This window comes from Garra rufa, chromosome 2, assembly GCF_049309525.1.
Source record: "Garra rufa chromosome 2, GarRuf1.0, whole genome shotgun sequence".
Lineage (NCBI taxonomy): Eukaryota > Metazoa > Chordata > Actinopteri > Cypriniformes > Cyprinidae > Garra > Garra rufa.
The window spans coordinates 54,362,178-54,386,477 of record NC_133362.1 but is presented as its reverse complement, the minus strand read 5'-3'; the positions used below and the strand labels follow the sequence as shown (position 1 = coordinate 54,386,477).

The 24,300-nt window shown below is 50.1% G+C and overlaps 1 protein-coding gene and 22 non-coding genes across 23 annotated transcripts in view; 11 read left to right on the top strand and 12 right to left on the bottom strand.

Annotated features, from left to right (window-relative positions):
• The window catches only part of LOC141325610 (uncharacterized), a 241,861-nt gene that overhangs the window by 10,790 nt on the left and 206,771 nt on the right, over window positions 1–24,300 (top strand). The gene's annotated exons all lie outside the window — the stretch shown is intronic.
• trnae-uuc (transfer RNA glutamic acid (anticodon UUC)) lies at window positions 3,177–3,248 on the bottom strand. Its single transcript has one exon. It is a non-coding gene; the product is annotated as a tRNA-Glu (tRNA).
• On the top strand, window positions 3,772–3,843 carry trnae-cuc (transfer RNA glutamic acid (anticodon CUC)). The gene has a single exon. It is a non-coding gene; the product is annotated as a tRNA-Glu (tRNA).
• Window positions 3,954–4,037, bottom strand: trnay-gua (transfer RNA tyrosine (anticodon GUA)). Its single transcript is given in 2 exon segments — window positions 3,954–3,989; window positions 4,001–4,037. It is a non-coding gene; the product is annotated as a tRNA-Tyr (tRNA).
• On the bottom strand, window positions 5,185–5,256 carry trnae-uuc (transfer RNA glutamic acid (anticodon UUC)). Its single transcript has one exon. It is a non-coding gene; the product is annotated as a tRNA-Glu (tRNA).
• On the top strand, window positions 5,780–5,851 carry trnae-cuc (transfer RNA glutamic acid (anticodon CUC)). The gene has a single exon. It is a non-coding gene; the product is annotated as a tRNA-Glu (tRNA).
• Window positions 5,960–6,043, bottom strand: trnay-gua (transfer RNA tyrosine (anticodon GUA)). The gene is given in 2 exon segments: window positions 5,960–5,995; window positions 6,007–6,043. It is a non-coding gene; the product is annotated as a tRNA-Tyr (tRNA).
• trnae-uuc (transfer RNA glutamic acid (anticodon UUC)) lies at window positions 7,192–7,263 on the bottom strand. The gene has a single exon. It is a non-coding gene; the product is annotated as a tRNA-Glu (tRNA).
• trnae-cuc (transfer RNA glutamic acid (anticodon CUC)) lies at window positions 7,787–7,858 on the top strand. The gene has a single exon. It is a non-coding gene; the product is annotated as a tRNA-Glu (tRNA).
• Window positions 7,967–8,050, bottom strand: trnay-gua (transfer RNA tyrosine (anticodon GUA)). The gene is given in 2 exon segments: window positions 7,967–8,002; window positions 8,014–8,050. It is a non-coding gene; the product is annotated as a tRNA-Tyr (tRNA).
• On the top strand, window positions 9,795–9,866 carry trnae-cuc (transfer RNA glutamic acid (anticodon CUC)). Its single transcript has one exon. It is a non-coding gene; the product is annotated as a tRNA-Glu (tRNA).
• On the bottom strand, window positions 11,997–12,068 carry trnae-uuc (transfer RNA glutamic acid (anticodon UUC)). Its single transcript has one exon. It is a non-coding gene; the product is annotated as a tRNA-Glu (tRNA).
• On the top strand, window positions 12,593–12,664 carry trnae-cuc (transfer RNA glutamic acid (anticodon CUC)). The gene has a single exon. It is a non-coding gene; the product is annotated as a tRNA-Glu (tRNA).
• Window positions 12,771–12,854, bottom strand: trnay-gua (transfer RNA tyrosine (anticodon GUA)). Its single transcript is given in 2 exon segments — window positions 12,771–12,806; window positions 12,818–12,854. It is a non-coding gene; the product is annotated as a tRNA-Tyr (tRNA).
• On the bottom strand, window positions 14,795–14,866 carry trnae-uuc (transfer RNA glutamic acid (anticodon UUC)). Its single transcript has one exon. It is a non-coding gene; the product is annotated as a tRNA-Glu (tRNA).
• On the top strand, window positions 15,391–15,462 carry trnae-cuc (transfer RNA glutamic acid (anticodon CUC)). The gene has a single exon. It is a non-coding gene; the product is annotated as a tRNA-Glu (tRNA).
• Window positions 15,569–15,652, bottom strand: trnay-gua (transfer RNA tyrosine (anticodon GUA)). The gene is given in 2 exon segments: window positions 15,569–15,604; window positions 15,616–15,652. It is a non-coding gene; the product is annotated as a tRNA-Tyr (tRNA).
• On the bottom strand, window positions 17,593–17,664 carry trnae-uuc (transfer RNA glutamic acid (anticodon UUC)). The gene has a single exon. It is a non-coding gene; the product is annotated as a tRNA-Glu (tRNA).
• On the top strand, window positions 18,189–18,260 carry trnae-cuc (transfer RNA glutamic acid (anticodon CUC)). The gene has a single exon. It is a non-coding gene; the product is annotated as a tRNA-Glu (tRNA).
• Window positions 20,120–20,191, top strand: trnae-cuc (transfer RNA glutamic acid (anticodon CUC)). Its single transcript has one exon. It is a non-coding gene; the product is annotated as a tRNA-Glu (tRNA).
• Window positions 20,298–20,381, bottom strand: trnay-gua (transfer RNA tyrosine (anticodon GUA)). Its single transcript is given in 2 exon segments — window positions 20,298–20,333; window positions 20,345–20,381. It is a non-coding gene; the product is annotated as a tRNA-Tyr (tRNA).
• trnae-cuc (transfer RNA glutamic acid (anticodon CUC)) lies at window positions 22,050–22,121 on the top strand. Its single transcript has one exon. It is a non-coding gene; the product is annotated as a tRNA-Glu (tRNA).
• Window positions 23,981–24,052, top strand: trnae-cuc (transfer RNA glutamic acid (anticodon CUC)). Its single transcript has one exon. It is a non-coding gene; the product is annotated as a tRNA-Glu (tRNA).

Below are 24,300 nucleotides of genomic sequence, written 5' to 3'. Positions count from 1 at the left end.
TTAATGCGACTGAATTAATGCGAATAAGGCGATTGATGGAGGGACTCTCGCTGCTTCTGAAGGGAGCTGCGGCTCTACTGCACCGGTAGGGATAGTCCCTCTTGCGAGGCGCATAGGATGGAGGGCTCTCACTGCGACCAAAGGGAGCCGTGACTCTGCTGTACCGGTAGGGAGAGCCCATCTGTTGTTGAATATGCAGCGTAACTCGGATGACAGATGGAGGGCTCACACTGCAACCGAAGGGAGCCGGGGCCCTGCTGCACCAGAGGGGAGAGCCCAGTCCGATGCCGAATAGGCAATAAGATAAGGCGATTGATGGAGGGACTCTCACTGCTTCCGAAGGGAGCTGCGGCTCTGCTTCACTGGAAGGGAGAGTCCTTCTTGTGAGGTTTGGTGCATCGGATGGAGGGCCCTCACTGTGACTGAAGGGAGCCGTGACTCTGCTGCACCAGTAGGGAGAGTCCATCCGCTGTCGAGTACACAGCATAACTCAGGTGACAGACGGAAGGCTCATGCTGCGACCCTGCTGCACCGGAAGGGAGAGCCCAGTCCGATGCTGAATAGGCAAAAAATTAAGGAGAGTGATTGAGGGACCCTCACTGCTGTGGGAGCTGCGGCTCTGCTGCATCGGAAGGGAGAGTTCCCCTTGCGAGGCAAGGATTGGCGTGTCAGATGGAGGGCTCCCACTGCGACCGAAGGGAACTGCGACTCTGCTGCACTGGGAGGGAGAGCCCATCCTCTGTCGAGTACGCAGCGTAACGTGAATGACAGACGGAGGGCCCACTCTGCGACCGAAGGGAGCACCGGTCCTGCTGCACCAGAAGGGGAGCCTCGTCCGATGCTGATTAGGCAATAAAATAAGGCGATTGATGGAGCGACTCTCGCTGCGGCTCTGCTGCACTGGAAGGGAGAGTCCCCCTTGCGACTGAATGCAAGGCGAGATTTGGTGAGTCGGATGGGGGGCCCTCACTGCAACCGAAGGGAGCCGTGACTCTGCTGCACCGGAAAGGAGAGCCTATCTGCTGCAGAGTATGCAACGTAACTCATACGACAGACGGGGCTCGGACTGCGACCGAAGGGAGAACCTCGTCCACTGCTGAATGTCAAATTGAATTTCGACGGCTGGGGGGTTATGGTGAATAAAAATAATCAAATTTTCTGATTATTTTTTTCAATTTTTTTCTTTTTATATATATATATATATATATATATATATATATATATATATATATATATATTAGGGCTGTCCCCGAACAGTCGAAGATTCGATGCATCGATATGCGGAGCCTGATTCGACCACCGATCTCACAGTCGAATCTTCGCGGGTGAAACGAGCATCATACCATTTTGGCAATATGGGGGTGCTCAATGTCTAATTGCACACAAAACTACTGGTTTTGTACGGTTATATTAAGTTATATACAGCCTTTGATTATGATAATGCAGTAAAAACAAAAGTGAAAAGAATAAGCGTTCAATAAATATTTTTAACGTGTTTGTGAATAAATCCAACCACCCCGTGACAGATTTAATTTTCACTTTCCCTGATCCATGACGAGATGAGGAGCATCTTGACGGCAGGGATTAGGCCGCGATCACACCGAACGCGTTTTTGCAGTTGGAGGCGCCTCTTTTGAATGGTTTTCTGTTGGCAGTGAGCGTTCTGCGCGCTTTTTACTCGCCCCCGGCGCCTCGCGTTTTTGCAGGAGCGCTCTGAGCGCCTGAAGTTGAAAAAAATCAACTCTGAGCGGAAAAACGCCCAACGTCATTCGCGTTCTTTTCCATTGTCCAATCGAATGAATGGAGAGGCAGGCCTTCTGTTGTGATGACGAAAGTTTACCGTTGCTTAAAAAGTCCAGAGACTGCAAGAAATGGAGGAGAAACCTTTGGTGTCTATCGTGGGTAACCCGGAGCTGTATTATTTATGTTTCTGCTAATATGACAGTTTACTTATCGGCAAAAACTAAGATTTTAGAGCACTCGCGTTATAATCCTTTGATTTGACTGACAGGACAGCTGTTTTTGTCGTTGCTTAAAACTAAAATAGGCGTTTGGTGTTTTTATTTAAACCTAAATAAGTTCGTCTACCAGCTGAGCTATCGAAGGCACGGGTCTGTGGGGTCCCAACCTCGGCCTATTATGTTTCTGCAGCTCGACTGCTGGCCAAAAAATGGCTTTCGACACAGAAAGACGTGTGGCCCGTTTTGAAGAGGCAAGCAAAGAGGAGCCCGCCTTCCAATACCGGGAGTCGAACCCTGGCCGCCTGGGTGAAAACCAGGAATCCTGACTGGTAGCAAAAAGGAGCCCGCCTTCCCATACCAGGAGTCGAACCCGGGCCGCCTGGGTGAAAACCAAGAAGCCTGACCGCTAGACCATATGCAAACTGGTCAGTGGAAGCCTTGTCCGTGTAAAAAAAAAAGATTTTAAACTGCATTATGCAAAAATTTGGATTAGGTGGCGATCACACCGAACGCGTTTTTGCAGTTGGAGGCGCCTTTTTGAATGGTTTTCTGTTGGCAGTGAGCGTTCTGCGCGCTGTTTATGCGCCCCGGCGCCTCACGTTTGTGCAGGAGCGCTCTGAGCGCCTGAAGTTGAAAAAAAAATCAACACTGAGCGGAAAAATGCCCAACGTCATTCGCGTTCTTTTCCATTGTCCAATCGAATGAATGGAGAGGCGGGTCTTCTGTTGTGGTGACGAAAGTTTACCGTTGCTTAAAAAGTCCAGAGACTGCAAGAAATGGAGGAGAAACCTTTGGTGTCTATCGTGGGTAACCCGGAGCTGTATTATTTATGTTTCTGCTAATATGACAGTATACTAAACGGCAAAAACTAAGATTTTAGAGCACTCGCGTTATAATCCTTTGATTTGACTGACAGGACAGCTGTTTTTGTCGTTGCTTAAAACTAAAATAGGCGTTTGGTGTTTTTATTTAAACCTAAATAAGTTCGTCTACCAGCTGAGCTATCGAAGGCACGGGTCTGTGGGGTCCCAACCTCGGCCTATTATGTTTCTGCAGCTCGACTGCTGGCCAAAAAATGGCTTTCGACGCAAAAAGACGTGTGGCCCGTTTTGAAGAGGCAAGCAAAGAGGAGCCCGCCTTCCAATACCGGGAGTCGAACCCTGGCCGCCTGGGTGAAAACCAGGAATCCTGACTGGTAGCAAAAAGGAGCCCGCCTTCCCATACCGGGAGTCAAACCCGGGCCGCCTGGGTGAAAACCAGGAATCCTGACCGCTAGACCATATGGGAACTGGTCGGTGGAAGCCTTGTCCGGGTAAAATTTTTTTTCCAAAAATACTCACGCCACGCATTCGAAAAAACAAGCGTGGTCTTGCATTGTAACCGTTATCTCAAGGAAAAACACCCTATTGCCGATCTGTCAAGGTTCAGAATAGAAAAAAGCATGAGATTAACGATGAAACTGAGACACGCTTTTAACCGGGTAAATTGCTGATTATTGGCTAGTTCGGATTTCATTTCGTGTCCAACTTTTCCTCAAAGCCCGGGTGGCACGTAGGAATAGGGCAACAATTCGGCAAGCCCGTGACATCAAAACCATACTGCATTACGCAAAAAGCAGAGAGCGAGACAGCCAGGAGTCGGACCTAGCGTCTTCTGATCCGCAGACAGACGCGTTATCCATTGCGCCACTGGCCCACCGTCTGGGGGACCTCGTGCTTGCGCCCGACTTGTTGGTTTTCGACGTGACAGAAGCCTGTATTGCTGTCTGCTTGTTCTCATGGTATTAGCAGGCCAGCGTTTGATATGCTCTTCCCTGGTGGTCTAGTGGTTAGGATTCGGCGCTCTCACCGCCGCGGCCCGGGTTCGATTCCCGGTCAGGGAATGTGCTTTTGCCCCCCCCCCCCCCAATGGCAGACTGTGAAATCAAGCTCTGTTTGCCGCTTTCAGAAGGCCAAACCCCCCCAAAAAAAGGTGGGCACGTGAAAAACGAACTCCTTCGAGCCGGAGTCGAACCAGCGACCTAAGGATTGCCGACGCCTCTACAGTCCTCCGCTCTACCAGCTGAGCTATCGAAGGCACGGGTCGGTGGGGTCACAACCTCGGCCTATTATGTTTCTGCAGCTCGACTACTGGCCAAAAAATGGCATTCGATGCAGGAAGACGTGCGGCCCGTTTTGAAGAGGCAAGCAAAGAGGAGCCCGCCTTCCAATACCGGGAGTCGAACCCGGGCCGCCTGGGTGAAATCCAGGAATCCTGACTGGTAGCAAAAAGGAGCCCGCCATCCCTTACCGGGAGTCAAACCAAGGCCGCCTGGGTGAAAACCAGGAATCCTGACCGCTAGACCATATGGGAACTGGTCAGTGGAAGCCTTGTCCGTGTAAAAAAAAAGATTTTAAACTGCATTACGCAAAAATTTGGATTTGGCGGCGATCACACCGAACGCGCTTTTGCAGTTGGAGGCGCTTCTTTTGAATGGTTTTCTGTTGGCAGTGAGCGTTCTGCGCGCTGTTTATGCGCCCCAGCGCCTCACGTTTGTGCAGGAGCGCTCTGAGCGCCTGAAGTTGAAAAAAAAATCAACTCTGAGCGGAAAAATGCCCAACGTCATTCGCGTTCTTTTCCATTGTCCAATCGAATGAATGGAGAGGCGGGTCTTCTGTTGTGGTGACGAAAGTTTACCGTTGCTTAAAAAGTCCGGAGACTGCAAGAAATGGAGGAGAAACCTTTGGTGTCTATCGTGGGTAACCCGGAGCTGTATTATTTATGTTTCTGCTAATATGACAGTATACTAAATGGCAAAAACTACGATTTTAGAGCACTCGCGTTATAATCCTTTGATTTGACTGACAGGACAGCTGTTTTTGTCGTTGCTTAAAACTAAAATAGGCGTTTGGTGTTTTTATTTAAACCTAAATAAGTTCGTCTACCAGCTGAGCTATCGAAGGCACGGGTCTGTGGGGTCCCAACCTCGGCCTATTATGTTTCTGCAGCTCGACTGCTGGCCAAAAAATGGCTTTCGACGCAAAAAGACGTGTGGCCCGTTTTGAAGAGGCAAGCAAAGAGGAGCCCGCCTTCCAATACCGGGAGTCGAACCCTGGCCGCCTGGGTGAAAACCAGGAATCCTGACTGGTAGCAAAAAGGAGCCCGCCTTCCCATACCGGGAGTCGAACACGGGCCGTCTGGGTGAAAACCAGGAATCCTGACTGGTAGCAAAAAGGAGCCCGCCTTCCCATACCGGGAGTCAAACCCAGGCCGTCTGGGTGAAAACCAGGAATCCTGACCGCTAGACCATATGGGAACTGGTCAGTGGAAGCCTTGTCCGGGTAAAAATTTTTCTCCAAAAATACTCACGCCACGCATTCGAAAAAACAAGCGTGGTCTTGCATTGTAACCGTTATCTCAAGGAAAAACACCCTATTGCCGATCTGTCAAGGTTCAGAATAGAAAAAAGCATGAGATTAACGATGAAACTGAGACACGCTTTTAACCGGGTAAATTGCTGATTATTGGCTAGTTCGGATTTCATTTCGTGTCCAACTTTTCCTCAAAGCCCGGGTGGCACGTAGGAATAGGGCAACAATTCGGCAAGCCCGTGACATCAAAACCATACTGCATTACGCAAAAAGCAGAGAGCGAGACAGCCAGGAGTCGGACCTAGCGTCTTCTGATCCGTAGACAGACGCGTTATCCATTGCGCCACTGGCCCACCGTCTGGGGGACCTCGTGCTTGCGCCCGACTTGTTGGTTTTCCACGTGACAGAAGCCTGTATTGCTGTCTGCTTGTTCTCATGGTATTAGCAGGCCAGCGTTTGATATGCTCTTCCCTGGTGGTCTAGTGGTTAGGATTCGGCGCTCTCACCGCCGCGGCCCGGGTTCGATTCCCGGTCAGGGAATGTGCTTTTGCCTCCCCCCCCCAACGGCAGACTGTGAAATCAAGCTCTGTTTGCCGCTTTCAGAAGGCCAAACCCCCTCAAAAAAAGGTGGGCACGTGAAAAACGAACTCCTTCGAGCCGGAGTCGAACCAGCGACCTAAGGATTGCCGACGCCTCTACAGTCCTCCGCTCTACCAGCTGAGCTATCGAAGGCACGGGTCGGTGGGGTCACAACCTCGGCCTATTATGTTTCTGCAGCTCGACTACTGGCCAAAAAATGGCATTCGATGCAGGAAGACGTGCGGCCCGTTTTGAAGAGGCAAGCAAAGAGGAGCCCGCCTTCCAATACCGGGAGTCGAACCCGGGCCGCCTGGGTGAAATCCAGGAATCCTGACTGGTAGCAAAAAGGAGCCCGCCATCCCTTACCGGGAGTCAAACCAAGGCCGCCTGGGTGAAAACCAGGAATCCTGACCGCTAGACCATATGGGAACTGGTCAGTGGAAGCCTTGTCCGTGTTAAAAAAAAAGATTTTAAACTGCATTACGCAAAAATTTGGATTTGGCGGCGATCACACCGAACGCGCTTTTGCAGTTGGAGGTGCTTCTTTTGAATGGTTTTCTGTTGGCAGTGAGCGTTCTGCGCGCTGTTTATGCGCCCCGGCGCCTCACGTTTGTGCAGGAGCGCTCTGAGCGCCTGAAGTTGAAAAAAAAATCAACTCTGAGCGGAAAAATGCCCAACGTCATTCGCGTTCTTTTCCATTGTCCAATCGAATGAATGGAGAGGCGGGTCTTCTGTTGTGGTGACGAAAGTTTACCGTTGCTTAAAAAGTCCGGAGACTGCAAGAAATGGAGGAGAAACCTTTGGTGTCTATCGTGGGTAACCCGGAGCTGTATTATTTATGTTTCTGCTAATATGACAGTATACTAAATGGCAAAAACTACGATTTTAGAGCACTCGCGTTATAATCCTTTGATTTGACTGACAGGACAGCTGTTTTTGTCGTTGCTTAAAACTAAAATAGGCGTTTGGTGTTTTTATTTAAACCTAAATAAGTTCGTCTACCAGCTGAGCTATCGAAGGCACGGGTCTGTGGGGTCCCAACCTCGGCCTATTATGTTTCTGCAGCTCGACTGCTGGCCAAAAAATGGCTTTCGACGCAAAAAGACGTGTGGCCCGTTTTGAAGAGGCAAGCAAAGAGGAGCCCGCCTTCCAATACCGGGAGTCGAACCCTGGCCGCCTGGGTGAAAACCAGGAATCCTGACTGGTAGCAAAAAGGAGCCCGCCTTCCCATACCGGGAGTCGAACACGGGCCGTCTGGGTGAAAACCAGGAATCCTGACTGGTAGCAAAAAGGAGCCCGCCTTCCCATACCGGGAGTCAAACCCAGGCCGTCTGGGTGAAAACCAGGAATCCTGACCGCTAGACCATATGGGAACTGGTCAGTGGAAGCCTTGTCCGGGTAAAAATTTTTCTCCAAAAATACTCACGCCACGCATTCGAAAAAACAAGCGTGGTCTTGCATTGTAACCGTTATCTCAAGGAAAAACACCCTATTGCCGATCTGTCAAGGTTCAGAATAGAAAAAAGCATGAGATTAACGATGAAACTGAGACACGCTTTTAACCGGGTAAATTGCTGATTATTGGCTAGTTCGGATTTCATTTCGTGTCCAACTTTTCCTCAAAGCCCGGGTGGCACGTAGGAATAGGGCAACAATTCGGCAAGCCCGTGACATCAAAACCATACTGCATTACGCAAAAAGCAGAGAGCGAGACAGCCAGGAGTCGGACCTAGCGTCTTCTGATCCGTAGACAGACGCGTTATCCATTGCGCCACTGGCCCACCGTCTGGGGGACCTCGTGCTTGCGCCCGACTTGTTGGTTTTCCACGTGACAGAAGCCTGTATTGCTGTCTGCTTGTTCTCATGGTATTAGCAGGCCAGCGTTTGATATGCTCTTCCCTGGTGGTCTAGTGGTTAGGATTCGGCGCTCTCACCGCCGCGGCCCGGGTTCGATTCCCGGTCAGGGAATGTGCTTTTGCCTCCCCCCCCCAACGGCAGACTGTGAAATCAAGCTCTGTTTGCCGCTTTCAGAAGGCCAAACCCCCTCAAAAAAAGGTGGGCACGTGAAAAACGAACTCCTTCGAGCCGGAGTCGAACCAGCGACCTAAGGATTGCCGACGCCTCTACAGTCCTCCGCTCTACCAGCTGAGCTATCGAAGGCACGGGTCGGTGGGGTCACAACCTCGGCCTATTATGTTTCTGCAGCTCGACTACTGGCCAAAAAATGGCATTCGATGCAGGAAGACGTGCGGCCCGTTTTGAAGAGGCAAGCAAAGAGGAGCCCGCCTTCCAATACCGGGAGTCGAACCCGGGCCGCCTGGGTGAAATCCAGGAATCCTGACTGGTAGCAAAAAGGAGCCCGCCATCCCTTACCGGGAGTCAAACCAAGGCCGCCTGGGTGAAAACCAGGAATCCTGACCGCTAGACCATATGGGAACTGGTCAGTGGAAGCCTTGTCCGTGTTAAAAAAAAAGATTTTAAACTGCATTACGCAAAAATTTGGATTTGGCGGCGATCACACCGAACGCGCTTTTGCAGTTGGAGGTGCTTCTTTTGAATGGTTTTCTGTTGGCAGTGAGCGTTCTGCGCGCTGTTTATGCGCCCCGGCGCCTCACGTTTGTGCAGGAGCGCTCTGAGCGCCTGAAGTTGAAAAAAAAAATCAACACTGAGCGGAAAAATGCCCAACGTCATTCGCGTTCTTTTCCATTGTCCAATCGAATGAATGGAGAGGCGGGTCTTCTGTTGTGGTGACGAAAGTTTACCGTTGCTTAAAAAGTCCAGAGACTGCAAGAAATGGAGGAGAAACCTTTGGTGTCTATCGTGGGTAACCCGGAGCTGTATTATTTATGTTTCTGCTAATATGACAGTATACTAAATGGCAAAAACTAAGATTTTAGAGCACTCGCGTTATAATCCTTTGATTTGACTGACAGGACAGCTGTTTTTGTCGTTGCTTAAAACTAAAATAGGCGTTTGGTGTTTTTATTTAAACCTAAATAAGTTCGTCTACCAGCTGAGCTATCGAAGGCACGGGTCTGTGGGGTCCCAACCTCGGCCTATTATGTTTCTGCAGCTCGACTGCTGGCCAAAAAATGGCTTTCGACGCAAAAAGACGTGTGGCCCGTTTTGAAGAGGCAAGCAAAGAGGAGCCCGCCTTCCAATACCGGGAGTCGAACCCTGGCCGCCTGGGTGAAAACCAGGAATCCTGACTGGTAGCAAAAAGGAGCCCGCCTTCCCATACCGGAAGTCGAACCCGGGCCGCCTGGGTGAAAACCAGGAATCCTGACTGGTAGCAAAAAGGAGCCCGCCATCCCTTACCGGGAGTCAATCCAAGGCCGCCTGGGTGAAAACCAGGAATCCTGACCGCTAGACCATATGGGAACTGGTCGGTGGAAGCCTTGTCCGGGTAAAATTTTTTTTCCAAAAATACTCACGCCACGCATTCGAAAAAACAAGCGTGGTCTTGCATTGTAACCGTTATCTCAAGGAAAAACACCCTATTGCCGATCTGTCAAGGTTCAGAATAGAAAAAAGCATGAGATTAACGATGAAACTGAGACACGCTTTTAACCGGGTAAATTGCTGATTATTGGCTAGTTCGGATTTCATTTCGTGTCCAACTTTTCCTCAAAGCCCGGGTGGCACGTAGGAATAGGGCAACAATTCGGCAAGCCCGTGACATCAAAACCATACTGCATTACGCAAAAAGCAGAGAGCGAGACAGCCAGGAGTCGGACCTAGCGTCTTCTGATCCGTAGACAGACGCGTTATCCATTGCGCCACTGGCCCACCGTCTGGGGGACCTCGTGCTTGCGCCCGACTTGTTGGTTTTCGACGTGACAGAAGCCTGTATTGCTGTCAGCTTGTTCTCATGGTATTAGCAGGCCAGCGTTTGATATGCTCTTCCCTGGTGGTCTAGTGGTTAGGATTCGGTGCTCTCACCGCCGCGGCCTGGGTTCGATTCCCGGTCAGGGAATGTGCTTTTGCCTCCCCCCCCAACGGCAGACTGTGAAATCAAGCTCTGTTGGCCGCTTTCAGAAGGCCAAACCCCCCAAAAAAAGGTGGGCACGTGAAAAACGAACTCCTTTGAGCCGGAGTCGAACCAGCGACCTAAGGATTGCCGACGCCTCTACAGTCCTCCGCTCTACCAGCTGAGCTATCGAAGGCACGGGTCGGTGGGGTCACAACCTCGGCCTATTATGTTTCTGCAGCTCGACTACTGGCCAAAAAATGGCTTTCGATGCAGGAAGACGTGCGGCCCGTTTTGAAGAGGCAAGCAAAGAGGAGCCCGCTTTCCAATACCGGGAGTCGAACCCGGGCCGCCTGGGTGAAATCCAGGAATCCTGACTGGTAGCAAAAAGGAGCCCGCCATCCCTTACCGGGAGTCAATCCAAGGCCGCCTGGGTGAAAACCAGGAATCCTGACCGCTAGACCATATGGGAACTGGTCAGTGGAAGCCTTGTCCGTGTAAAAAAAAAAGATTTTAAACTGCATTACGCAAAAATTTGGATTTGGCGGCGATCACACCGAACGCGCTTTTGCAGTTGGAGGCGCTTCTTTTGAATGGTTTTCTGTTGGCAGTGAGCGTTCTGCGCGCTGTTTATGCGCCCCGGCGCCTCACGTTTGTGCAGGAGCGCTCTGAGCGCCTGAAGTTGAAAAAAAAAAATCAACACTGAGCGGAAAAATGCCCAACGTCATTCGCGTTCTTTTCCATTGTCCAATCGAATGAATGGAGAGGCGGGTCTTCTGTTGTGGTGACGAAAGTTTACCGTTGCTTAAAAAGTCCAGAGACTGCAAGAAATGGAGGAGAAACCTTTGGTGTCTATCGTGGGTAACCCGGAGCTGTATTATTTATGTTTCTGCTAATATGACAGTTTACTTATCGGCAAAAACTAAGATTTTAGAGCACTCGCGTTATAATCCTTTGATTTGACTGACAGGACAGCTGTTTTTGTCGTTGCTTAAAACTAAAATAGGCGTTTGGTGTTTTTATTTAAACCTAAATAAGTTCGTCTACCAGCTGAGCTATCGAAGGCACGGGTCTGTGGGGTCCCAACCTCGGCCTATTATGTTTCTGCAGCTCGACTGCTGGCCAAAAAATGGCTTTCGACACAGAAAGACGTGTGGCCCGTTTTGAAGAGGCAAGCAAAGAGGAGCCCGCCTTCCAATACCGGGAGTCGAACCCTGGCCGCCTGGGTGAAAACCAGGAATCCTGACTGGTAGCAAAAAGGAGCCCGCCTTCCCATACCGGGAGTCGAACCCGGGCCGCCTGGGTGAAAACCAAGAAGCCTGACCGCTAGACCATATGCAAACTGGTCAGTGGAAGCCTTGTCCGTGTAAAAAAAAAAGATTTTAAACTGCATTATGCAAAAATTTGGATTAGGTGGCGATCACACCGAACGCGTTTTTGCAGTTGGAGGCGCCTTTTTGAATGGTTTTCTGTTGGCAGTGAGCGTTCTGCGCGCTGTTTATGCGCCCCGGCGCCTCACGTTTGTGCAGGAGCGCTCTGAGCGCCTGAAGTTGAAAAAAAAAATCAACACTGAGCGGAAAAATGCCCAACGTCATTCGCGTTCTTTTCCATTGTCCAATCGAATGAATGGAGAGGCGGGTCTTCTGTTGTGGTGACGAAAGTTTACCGTTGCTTAAAAAGTCCAGAGACTGCAAGAAATGGAGGAGAAACCTTTGGTGTCTATCGTGGGTAACCCGGAGCTGTATTATTTATGTTTCTGCTAATATGACAGTATACTAAACGGCAAAAACTAAGATTTTAGAGCACTCGCGTTATAATCCTTTGATTTGACTGACAGGACAGCTGTTTTTGTCGTTGCTTAAAACTAAAATAGGCGTTTGGTGTTTTTATTTAAACCTAAATAAGTTCGTCTACCAGCTGAGCTATCGAAGGCACGGGTCTGTGGGGTCCCAACCTCGGCCTATTATGTTTCTGCAGCTCGACTGCTGGCCAAAAAATGGCTTTCGACGCAAAAAGACGTGTGGCCCGTTTTGAAGAGGCAAGCAAAGAGGAGCCCGCCTTCCAATACCGGGAGTCGAACCCTGGCCGCCTGGGTGAAAACCAGGAATCCTGACTGGTAGCAAAAAGGAGCCCGCCTTCCCATACCGGGAGTCGAACCCGGGCCGCCTGGGTGAAAACCAGGAATCCTGACCGCTAGACCATATGGGAACTGGTCGGTGGAAGCCTTGTCCGGGTAAAAAAATTTTTTCCAAAAATACTCACGCCACGCATTCGAAAAAACAAGCGTGGTCTTGCATTGTAACCGTTATCTCAAGGAAAAACACCCTATTGCCGATCTGTCAAGGTTCAGAATAGAAAAAAGCATGAGATTAACGATGAAACTGAGACACGCTTTTAACCGGGTAAATTGCTGATTATTGGCTAGTTCGGATTTCATTTCGTGTCCAACTTTTCCTCAAAGCCCGGGTGGCACGTAGGAATAGGGCAACAATTCGGCAAGCCCGTGACATCAAAACCATACTGCATTACGCAAAAAGCAGAGAGGGAGCCAGACAGGAGTCGGACCTAGAGTCTTCTGATCCGTAGTCGGACGCGTTATCCATTGCGCCACTGGCCCACCGTCTGGGGGACCTCGTGCTTGCACCCGACTTGTTGGTTTTCGACGTGACAGAAGCCTGTATTGCTGTCTGCTTATTCTCATGGTATTAGCAGGCCAGCTTTTGATATGCTCTTCCCTGGTGGTCTAGTGGTTAGGATTCGGCGCTCTCACCGCCGCGGCCCGGGTTCGATTCCCGGTCAGGGAATGTGCTTTTGCCTCCCCCCCCAATGGCAGACTGTGAAATCAAGCTCTGTTGGCCGCTTTCAGAAGCCCAAACCCCCCAAAAAAAGGTGGGCACGTGAAAAACAAACTCCTTCGAGCCGGAGTCGAACCAGCGACCTAAGGATTGCCGACGCCTCTACAGTCCTCCGCTCTACCAGCTGAGCTATCGAAGGCACGGGTCGGTGGGGTCACAACCTCGGCCTATTATGTTTCTGCAGCTCGACTACTGGCCAAAAAATGGCTTTCGATGCAGGAAGACGTGCGGCCCGTTTTGAAGAGGCAAGCAAAGAGGAGCCCGCTTTCCAATACCGGGAGTCGAACCCGGGCCGCCTGGGTGAAATCCAGGAATCCTGACTGGTAGCAAAAAGGAGCCCGCCATCCCTTACCGGGAGTCAATCCAAGGCCGCCTGGGTGAAAATCAGGAATCCTGACCGCTAGACCATATGGGAACTGGTCAGTGGAAGCCTTGTCCGTGTAAAAAAAAAAGATTTTAAACTGCATTACGCAAAAATTTGGATTTGGCGGCGATCACACCGAACGCGCTTTTGCAGTTGGAGGCGCTTCTTTTGAATGGTTTTCTGTTGGCAGTGAGCGTTCTGCGCGCTGTTTATGCGCCCCGGCGCCTCACGTTTGTGCAGGAGCGCTCTGAGCGCCTGAAGTTGAAAAAAAAAAATCAACACTGAGCGGAAAAATGCCCAACGTCATTCGCGTTCTTTTCCATTGTCCAATCGAATGAATGGAGAGGCGGGTCTTCTGTTGTGGTGACGAAAGTTTACCGTTGCTTAAAAAGTCCAGAGACTGCAAGAAATGGAGGAGAAACCTTTGGTGTCTATCGTGGGTAACCCGGAGCTGTATTATTTATGTTTCTGCTAATATGACAGTTTACTTATCGGCAAAAACTAAGATTTTAGAGCACTCGCGTTATAATCCTTTGATTTGACTGACAGGACAGCTGTTTTTGTCGTTGCTTAAAACTAAAATAGGCGTTTGGTGTTTTTATTTAAACCTAAATAAGTTCGTCTACCAGCTGAGCTATCGAAGCCACGGGTCTGTGGGGTCCCAACCTCGGCCTATTATGTTTCTGCAGCTCGACTGCTGGCCAAAAAATGGCTTTCGACACAGAAAGACGTGTGGCCCGTTTTGAAGAGGCAAGCAAAGAGGAGCCCGCCTTCCAATACCGGGAGTCGAACCCTGGCCGCCTGGGTGAAAACCAGGAATCCTGACTGGTAGCAAAAAGGAGCCCGCCTTCCCATACCGGGAGTCGAACCCGGGCCGCCTGGGTGAAAACCAAGAAGCCTGACCGCTAGACCATATGCAAACTGGTCAGTGGAAGCCTTGTCCGTGTAAAAAAAAAAGATTTTAAACTGCATTATGCAAAAATTTGGATTAGGTGGCGATCACACCGAACGCGTTTTTGCAGTTGGAGGCGCCTTTTTGAATGGTTTTCTGTTGGCAGTGAGCGTTCTGCGCGCTGTTTATGCGCCCCGGCGCCTCACGTTTGTGCAGGAGCGCTCTGAGCGCCTGAAGTTGAAAAAAAAAATCAACACTGAGCGGAAAAATGCCCAACGTCATTCGCGTTCTTTTCCATTGTCCAATCGAATGAATGGAGAGGCGGGTCTTCTGTTGTGGTGACGAAAGTTTACCGTTGCTTAAAAAGTCCAGAGACTGCAAGAAATGGAGGAGAAACCTTTGGTGTCTATCGTGGGTAACCCGGAGCTGTATTATTTATGTTTCTGCTAATATGACAGTATACTAAACGGCAAAAACTAAGATTTTAGAGCACTCGCGTTATAATCCTTTGATTTGACTGACAGGACAGCTGTTTTTGTCGTTGCTTAAAACTAAAATAGGCGTTTGGTGTTTTTATTTAAACCTAAATAAGTTCGTCTACCAGCTGAGCTATCGAAGGCACGGGTCTGTGGGGTCCCAACCTCGGCCTATTATGTTTCTGCAGCTCGACTGCTGGCCAAAAAATGGCTTTCGACGCAAAAAGACGTGTGGCCCGTTTTGAAGAGGCAAGCAAAGAGGAGCCCGCCTTCCAATACCGGGAGTCGAACCCTGGCCGCCTGGGTGAAAACCAGGAATCCTGACTGGTAGCAAAAAGGAGCCCGCCTTCCCATACCGGGAGTCGAACCCGGGCCGCCTGGGTGAAAACCAGGAATCCTGACCGCTAGACCATATGGGAACTGGTCGGTGGAAGCCTTGTCCGGGTAAAAAATTTTTTTCCAAAAATACTCACGCCACGCATTCGAAAAAACAAGCGTGGTCTTGCATTGTAACCGTTATCTCAAGGAAAAACACCCTATTGCCGATCTGTCAAGGTTCAGAATAGAAAAAAGCATGAGATTAACGATGAAACTGAGACACGCTTTTAACCGGGTAAATTGCTGATTATTGGCTAGTTCGGATTTCATTTCGTGTCCAACTTTTCCTCAAAGCCCGGGTGGCACGTAGGAATAGGGCAACAATTCGGCAAGCCCGTGACATCAAAACCATACTGCATTACGCAAAAAGCAGAGAGGGAGCCAGACAGGAGTCGGACCTAGAGTCTTCTGATCCGTAGTCGGACGCGTTATCCATTGCGCCACTGGCCCACCGTCTGGGGGACCTCGTGCTTGCACCCGACTTGTTGGTTTTCGACGTGACAGAAGCCTGTATTGCTGTCTGCTTATTCTCATGGTATTAGCAGGCCAGCTTTTGATATGCTCTTCCCTGGTGGTCTAGTGGTTAGGATTCGGCGCTCTCACCGCCGCGGCCCGGGTTCGATTCCCGGTCAGGGAATGTGCTTTTGCCTCCCCCCCCAATGGCAGACTGTGAAATCAAGCTCTGTTGGCCGCTTTCAGAAGCCCAAACCCCCCAAAAAAAGGTGGGCACGTGAAAAACAAACTCCTTCGAGCCGGAGTCGAACCAGCGACCTAAGGATTGCCGACGCCTCTACAGTCCTCCGCTCTACCAGCTGAGCTATCGAAGGCACGGGTCGGTGGGGTCACAACCTCGGCCTATTATGTTTCTGCAGCTCGACTACTGGCCAAAAAATGGCTTTCGATGCAGGAAGACGTGCGGCCCGTTTTGAAGAGGCAAGCAAAGAGGAGCCCGCTTTCCAATACCGGGAGTCGAACCCGGGCCGCCTGGGTGAAATCCAGGAATCCTGACTGGTAGCAAAAAGGAGCCCGCCATCCCTTACCGGGAGTCAATCCAAGGCCGCCTGGGTGAAAATCAGGAATCCTGACCGCTAGACCATATGGGAACTGGTCAGTGGAAGCCTTGTCCGTGTAAAAAAAAAAGATTTTAAACTGCATTACGCAAAAATTTGGATTTGGCGGCGATCACACCGAACGCGCTTTTGCAGTTGGAGGCGCTTCTTTTGAATGGTTTTCTGTTGGCAGTGAGCGTTCTGCGCGCTGTTTATGCGCCCCGGCGCCTCACGTTTGTGCAGGAGCGCTCTGAGCGCCTGAAGTTGAAAAAAAAAAATCAACACTGAGCGGAAAAATGCCCAACGTCATTCGCGTTCTTTTCCATTGTCCAATCGAATGAATGGAGAGGCGGGTCTTCTGTTGTGGTGACGAAAGTTTACCGTTGCTTAAAAAGTCCAGAGACTGCAAGAAATGGAGGAGAAACCTTTGGTGTCTATCGTGGGTAACCCGGAGCTGTATTATTTATGTTTCTGCTAATATGACAGTTTACTTATCGGCAAAAACTAAGATTTTAGAGCACTCGCGTTACAATCCTTTGATTTGACTGACAGGACAGCTGTTTTTGTCGTTGCTTAAAACTAAAATAGGCGTTTGGTGTTTTTATTTAAACCTAAATAAGTTCGTCTACCAGCTGAGCTATCGAAGGCACGGGTCTGTGGGGTCCCAACCTCGGCCTATTATGTTTCTGCAGCTCGACTGCTGGCCAAAAAATGGCTTTCGACACAGAAAGACGTGTGGCCCGTTTTGAAGAGGCAAGCAAAGAGGAGCCCGCCTTCCAATACCGGGAGTCGAACCCTGGCCGCCTGGGTGAAAACCAGGAATCCTGACTGGTAGCAAAAAGGAGCCCGCCTTCCCATACCGGGAGTCGAACCCGGGCCGCCTGGGTGAAAACCAAGAAGCCTGACCGCTAGACCATATGCAAACTGGTCAGTGGAAGCCTTGTCCGTGTAAAAAAAAAAGATTTTAAACTGCATTATGCAAAAATTTGGATTAGGTGGCGATCACACCGAACGCGTTTTTGCAGTTGGAGGCGCCTTTTTGAATGGTTTTCTGTTGGCAGTGAGCGTTCTGCGCGCTGTTTATGCGCCCCGGCGCCTCACGTTTGTGCAGGAGCGCTCTGAGCGCCTGAAGTTGAAAAAAAAAATCAACACTGAGCGGAAAAATGCCCAACGTCATTCGCGTTCTTTTCCATTGTCCAATCGAATGAATGGAGAGGCGGGTCTTCTGTTGTGGTGACGAAAGTTTACCGTTGCTTAAAAAGTCCAGAGACTGCAAGAAATGGAGGAGAAACCTTTGGTGTCTATCGTGGGTAACCCGGAGCTGTATTATTTATGTTTCTGCTAATATGACAGTATACTAAACGGCAAAAACTAAGATTTTAGAGCACTCGCGTTATAATCCTTTGATTTGACTGACAGGACAGCTGTTTTTGTCGTTGCTTAAAACTAAAATAGGCGTTTGGTGTTTTTATTTAAACCTAAATAAGTTCGTCTACCAGCTGAGCTATCGAAGGCACGGGTCTGTGGGGTCCCAACCTCGGCCTATTATGTTTCTGCAGCTCGACTGCTGGCCAAAAAATGGCTTTCGACGCAAAAAGACGTGTGGCCCGTTTTGAAGAGGCAAGCAAAGAGGAGCCCGCCTTCCAATACCGGGAGTCGAACCCTGGCCGCCTGGGTGAAAACCAGGAATCTTGACTGGTAGCAAAAAGGAGCCCGCCTTCCCATACCGGGAGTCGAACCCGGGCCGCCTGGGTGAAAACCAGGAATCCTGACCGCTAGACCATATGGGAACTGGTCGGTGGAAGCCTTGTCCGGGTAAAAAAATTTTTTCCAAAAATACTCACGCCACGCATTCGAAAAAACAAGCGTGGTCTTGCATTGTAACCGTTATCTCAAGGAAAAACACCCTATTGCCGATCTGTCAAGGTTCAGAATAGAAAAAAGCATGAGATTAACGATGAAACTGAGACACGCTTTTAACCGGGTAAATTGCTGATTATTGGCTAGTTCGGATTTCATTTCGTGTCCAACTTTTCCTCAAAGCCCGGGTGGCACGTAGGAATAGGGCAACAATTCGGCAAGCCCGTGACATCAAAACCATACTGCATTACGCAAAAAGCAGAGAGCGAGCCAGACAGGAGTCGGACCTAGAGTCTTCTGATCCGTAGTCGGACGCGTTATCCATTGCGCCACTGGCCCACCGTCTGGGGGACCTCGTGCTTGCACCCGACTTGTTGGTTTTCGACGTGACAGAAGCCTGTATTGCTGTCTGCTTATTCTCATGGTATTAGCAGGCCAGCTTTTGATATGCTCTTCCCTGGTGGTCTAGTGGTTAGGATTCGGCGCTCTCACCGCCGCGGCCCGGGTTCGATTCCCGGTCAGGGAATGTGCTTTTGCCTCCCCCCCCAACGGCAGACTGTGAAATCAAGCTCTGTTTGCCGCTTTCAGAAGGCCAAACCCCCCCAAAAAAAGGTGGGCACGTGAAAAACGAACTCCTTCGAACCGGAGTCGAACCAGCGACCTAAGGATTGCCGACGCCTCTACAGTCCTCCGCTCTACCAGCTGAGCTATCGAAGGCACGGGTCGGTGGGGTCACAACCTCGGCCTATTATGTTTCTGCAGCTCGACTACTGGCCAAAAAATGGCATTCGATGCAGGAAGACGTGCGGCCCGTTTTGAAGAGGCAAGCAAAGAGGAGCCCGCCTTCCAATACCGGGAGTCGAACCCGGGCCGCCTGGGTGAAATCCAGGAATCCTGACTGGTAGCAAAAAGGAGCCCGCCATCCCTTACCGGGAGTCAAACCAAGGCCACCTGGGTGAAAACCAGGAATCCTGACCGCTAGACCATATGGGAACTGGTCAGTGGAAGCCTTGTCCGTGTAAAAAAAAAAGATTTTAAACTGCATTACGCAAAAATTTGGATTTGGCGGCGATCACACCGAACGCGCTTTTGCAGTTGGAGGTGCTTCTTTTGAATGGTTTTCTGTTGGCAGTGAGCGTTCTGCGCGCTGTTTATGCGCCCCGGCGCCTCACGTTTGTGCAGGAGCGCTCTGAGCGCCTGAAGTTGAAAAAAAAAATCAACACTGAGCGGAAAAATGCCCAACGTCATTCGCGTTCTTTTCCATTGTCCAATCGAATGAATGGAGAGGTGGGTCTTCTGTTGTGGTGACGAAAGTTTACCGTTGCTTAAAAAGTCCAGAGACTGCAAGAAATGGAGGAGAAACCTTTGGTGTCTATCGTGGGTAACCCGGAGCTGTATTATTTATGTTTCTGCTAATATGACAGTATACTAAATGGCAAAAACTACGATTTTAGAGCACTCGCGTTATAATCCTTTGATTTGACTGACAGGACAGCTGTTTTTGTCGTTGCTTAAAACTAAAATAGGCGTTTGGTGTTTTTATTTAAACCTAAATAAGTTCGTCTACCAGCTGAGCTATCGAAGGCACGGGTCTGTGGGGTCCCAACCTCGGCCTATTATGTTTCTGCAGCTCGACTGCTGGCCAAAAAATGGCTTTCGACGCAAAAAGACGTGTGGCCCGTTTTGAAGAGGCAAGCAAAGAGGAGCCCGCCTTCCAATACCGGGAGTCGAACCCTGGCCACCTGGGTGAAAACCAGGAATCCTGACTGGTAGCAAAAAGGAGCCCGCCTTCCAATACCGGGAGTCGAACCCTGGCCTTCTGGGTGAAAACCAGGAATCCTGACCGCTAGACCTTATAGGAACTGGTCAGTGGAAGCCTTGTCCGGGTAAAATTTTTTTTTCCAAAAATACTCACGCCACGCATTCGAAAAAACAAGCGTGGTCTTGCATTGTAACCGTTATCTCAAGGAAAAACACCCTATTGCCGATCTGTCAAGGTTCAGAATAGAAAAAAGCATGAGATTAACGATGAAACTGAGACACGCTTTTAACCGGGTAAATTGCTGATTATTGGCTAGTTCGGATTTCATTTCGTGTCCAACTTTTCCTCAAAGCCCGGGTGGCACGTAGGAATAGGGCAACAATTCGGCAAGCCCGTGACATCAAAACCATACTGCATTACGCAAAAAGCAGAGAGCGAGCCAGACAGGAGTCGGACCTAGAGTCTTCTGATCCGTAGTCGGACGCGTTATCCATTGCGCCACTGGCCCACCGTCTGGGGGACCTCGTGCTTGCACCCGACTTGTTGGTTTTCGACGTGACAGAAGCCTGTATTGCTGTCTGCTTATTCTCATGGTATTAGCAGGCCAGCTTTTGATATGCTCTTCCCTGGTGGTCTAGTGGTTAGGATTCGGCGCTCTCACCGCCGCGGCCCGGGTTCGATTCCCGGTCAGGGAATGTGCTTTTGCCTCCCCCCCCAACGGCAGACTGTGAAATCAAGCTCTGTTGGCCGCTTTCAGAAGCCCAAACCCCCCAAAAAAAGGTGGGCACGTGAAAAACAAACTCCTTCGAGCCGGAGTCGAACCAGCGACCTAAGGATTGCCGACGCCTCTACAGTCCTCCGCTCTACCAGCTGAGCTATCGAAGGCACGGGTCGGTGGGGTCACAACCTCGGCCTATTATGTTTCTGCAGCTCGACTACTGGCCAAAAAATGGCTTTCGATGCAGGAAGACGTGCGGCCCGTTTTGAAGAGGCAAGCAAAGAGGAGCCCGCTTTCCAATACCGGGAGTCGAACCCGGGCCGCCTGGGTGAAATCCAGGAATCCTGACTGGTAGCAAAAAGGAGCCCGCCATCCCTTACCGGGAGTCAATCCAAGGCCGCCTGGGTGAAAATCAGGAATCCTGACCGCTAGACCATATGGGAACTGGTCAGTGGAAGCCTTGTCCGTGTAAAAAAAAAAGATTTTAAACTGCATTACGCAAAAATTTGGATTTGGCGGCGATCACACCGAACGCGCTTTTGCAGTTGGAGGCGCTTCTTTTGAATGGTTTTCTGTTGGCAGTGAGCGTTCTGCGCGCTGTTTATGCGCCCCGGCGCCTCACGTTTGTGCAGGAGCGCTCTGAGCGCCTGAAGTTGAAAAAAAAAATCAACACTGAGCGGAAAAATGCCCAACGTCATTCGCGTTCTTTTCCATTGTCCAATCGAATGAATGGAGAGGCGGGTCTTCTGTTGTGGTGACGAAAGTTTACCGTTGCTTAAAAAGTCCAGAGACTGCAAGAAATGGAGGAGAAACCTTTGGTGTCTATCGTGGGTAACCCGGAGCTGTATTATTTATGTTTCTGCTAATATGACAGTATACTAAATGGCAAAAACTACGATTTTAGAGCACTCGCGTTATAATCCTTTGATTTGACTGACAGGACAGCTGTTTTTGTCGTTGCTTAAAACTAAAATAGGCGTTTGGTGTTTTTATTTAAACCTAAATAAGTTCGTCTACCAGCTGAGCTATCGAAGGCACGGGTCTGTGGGGTCCCAACCTCGGCCTATTATGTTTCTGCAGCTCGACTGCTGGCCAAAAAATGGCTTTCGACGCAAAAAGACGTGTGGCCCGTTTTGAAGAGGCAAGCAAAGAGGAGCCCGCCTTCCAATACCGGGAGTCGAACCCTGGCCGCCTGGGTGAAAACCAGGAATCCTGACTGGTAGCAAAAAGGAGCCCGCCTTCCCATACCGGGAGTCGAACCCGGGCCGTCTGGGTGAAAACCAGGAATCCTGACCGCTAGACCTTATAGGAACTGGTCAGTGGAAGCCTTGTCCGGGTAAAAATTTTTTTTCCAAAAATACTCACGCCACGCATTCGAAAAAACAAGCGTGGTCTTGCATTGTAACCGTTATCTCAAGGAAAAACACCCTATTGCCGATCTGTCAAGGTTCAGAATAGAAAAAAGCATGAGATTAACGATGAAACTGAGACACGCTTTTAACCGGGTAAATTGCTGATTATTGGCTAGTTCGGATTTCATTTCGTGTCCAACTTTTCCTCAAAGCCCGGGTGGCACGTAGGAATAGGGCAACAATTTGGCAAGCCCGTGACATCAAAACCATACTGCATTACGCAAAAAGCAGAGAGCGAGCCAGACAGGAGTCGGACCTAGAGTCTTCTGATCCGTAGTCGGACGCGTTATCCATTGCGCCACTGGCCCACCGTCTGGGGGACCTCGTGCTTGCACCCGACTTGTTGGTTTTCGACGTGACAGAAGCCTGTATTGCTGTCTGCTTATTCTCATGGTATTAGCAGGCCAGCTTTTGATATGCTCTTCCCTGGTGGTCTAGTGGTTAGGATTCGGCGCTCTCACCGCCGCGGCCCGGGTTCGATTCCCGGTCAGGGAATGTGCTTTTGCCTCCCCCCCCAACGGCAGACTGTGAAATCAAGCTCTGTTTGCCGCTTTCAGAAGGCCAAACCCCCCCCAAAAAAGGTGGGCACGTGAAAAACGAACTCCTTCGAACCGGAGTCGAACCAGCGACCTAAGGATTGCCGACGCCTCTACAGTCCTCCGCTCTACCAGCTGAGCTATCGAAGGCACGGGTCGGTGGGGTCACAACCTCGGCCTATTATGTTTCTGCAGCTCGACTACTGGCCAAAAAATGGCATTCGATGCAGGAAGACGTGCGGCCCGTTTTGAAGAGGCAAGCAAAGAGGAGCCCGCCTTCCAATACCGGGAGTCGAACCCGGGCCGCCTGGGTGAAATCCAGGAATCCTGACTGGTAGCAAAAAGGAGCCCGCCATCCCTTACCGGGAGTCAAACCAAGGCCGCCTGGGTGAAAACCAGGAATCCTGACCGCTAGACCATATGGGAACTGGTCAGTGGAAGCCTTGTCCGTGTAAAAAAAAAAGATTTTAAACTGCATTACGCAAAAATTTGGATTTGGCGGCGATCACACCGAACGCGCTTTTGCAGTTGGAGGTGCTTCTTTTGAATGGTTTTCTGTTGGCAGTGAGCGTTCTGCGCGCTGTTTATGCGCCCCGGCGCCTCACGTTTGTGCAGGAGCGCTCTGAGCGCCTGAAGTTGAAAAAAAAAATCAACACTGAGCGGAAAAATGCCCAACGTCATTCGCGTTCTTTTCCATTGTCCAATCGAATGAATGGAGAGGCGGGTCTTCTGTTGTGGTGACGAAAGTTTACCGTTGCTTAAAAAGTCCAGAGACTGCAAGAAATGGAGGAGAAACCTTTGGTGTCTATCGTGGGTAACCCGGAGCTGTATTATTTATGTTTCTGCTAATATGACAGTATACTAAATGGCAAAAACTACGATTTTAGAGCACTCGCGTTATAATCCTTTGATTTGACTGACAGGACAGCTGTTTTTGTCGTTGCTTAAAACTAAAATAGGCGTTTGGTGTTTTTATTTAAACCTAAATAAGTTCGTCTACCAGCTGAGCTATCGAAGGCACGGGTCTGTGGGGTCCCAACCTCGGCCTATTATGTTTCTGCAGCTCGACTGCTGGCCAAAAAATGGCTTTCGACGCAAAAAGACGTGTGGCCCGTTTTGAAGAGGCAAGCAAAGAGGAGCCCGCCTTCCAATACCGGGAGTCGAACCCTGGCCGCCTGGGTGAAAACCAGGAATCCTGACTGGTAGCAAAAAGGAGCCCGCCTTCCCATACCGGGAGTCGAACCCGGGCCGTCTGGGTGAAAACCAGGAATCCTGACCGCTAGACCTTATAGGAACTGGTCAGTGGAAGCCTTGTCCGGGTAAAAATTTTTTTTCCAAAAATACTCACGCCAAGCATTCGAAAAAACAAGCGTGGTCTTGCATTGTAACCGTTATCTCAAGGAAAAACACCCTATTGCCGATCTGTCAAGGTTCAGAATAGAAAAAAGCATGAGATTAACGATGAAACTGAGACACGCTTTTAACCGGGTAAATTGCTGATTATTGGCTAGTTCGGATTTCATTTCGTGTCCAACTTTTCCTCAAAGCCCGGGTGGCACGTAGGAATAGGGCAACAATTTGGCAAGCCCGTGACATCAAAACCATACTGCATTACGCAAAAAGCAGAGAGCGAGCCAGACAGGAGTCGGACCTAGAGTCTTCTGATCCGTAGTCGGACGCGTTATCCATTGCGCCACTGGCCCACCGTCTGGGGGACCTCGTGCTTGCACCCGACTTGTTGGTTTTCGACGTGACAGAAGCCTGTATTGCTGTCTGCTTATTCTCATGGTATTAGCAGGCCAGCTTTTGATATGCTCTTCCCTGGTGGTCTAGTGGTTAGGATTCGGCGCTCTCACCGCCGCGGCCCGGGTTCGATTCCCGGTCAGGGAATGTGCTTTTGCCTCCCCCCCCAACGGCAGACTGTGAAATCAAGCTCTGTTTGCCGCTTTCAGAAGGCCAAACCCCCCCAAAAAAAGGTGGGCACGTGAAAAACGAACTCCTTCGAACCGGAGTCGAACCAGCGACCTAAGGATTGCCGACGCCTCTACAGTCCTCCGCTCTACCAGCTGAGCTATCGAAGGCACGGGTCGGTGGGGTCACAACCTCGGCCTATTATGTTTCTGCAGCTCGACTACTGG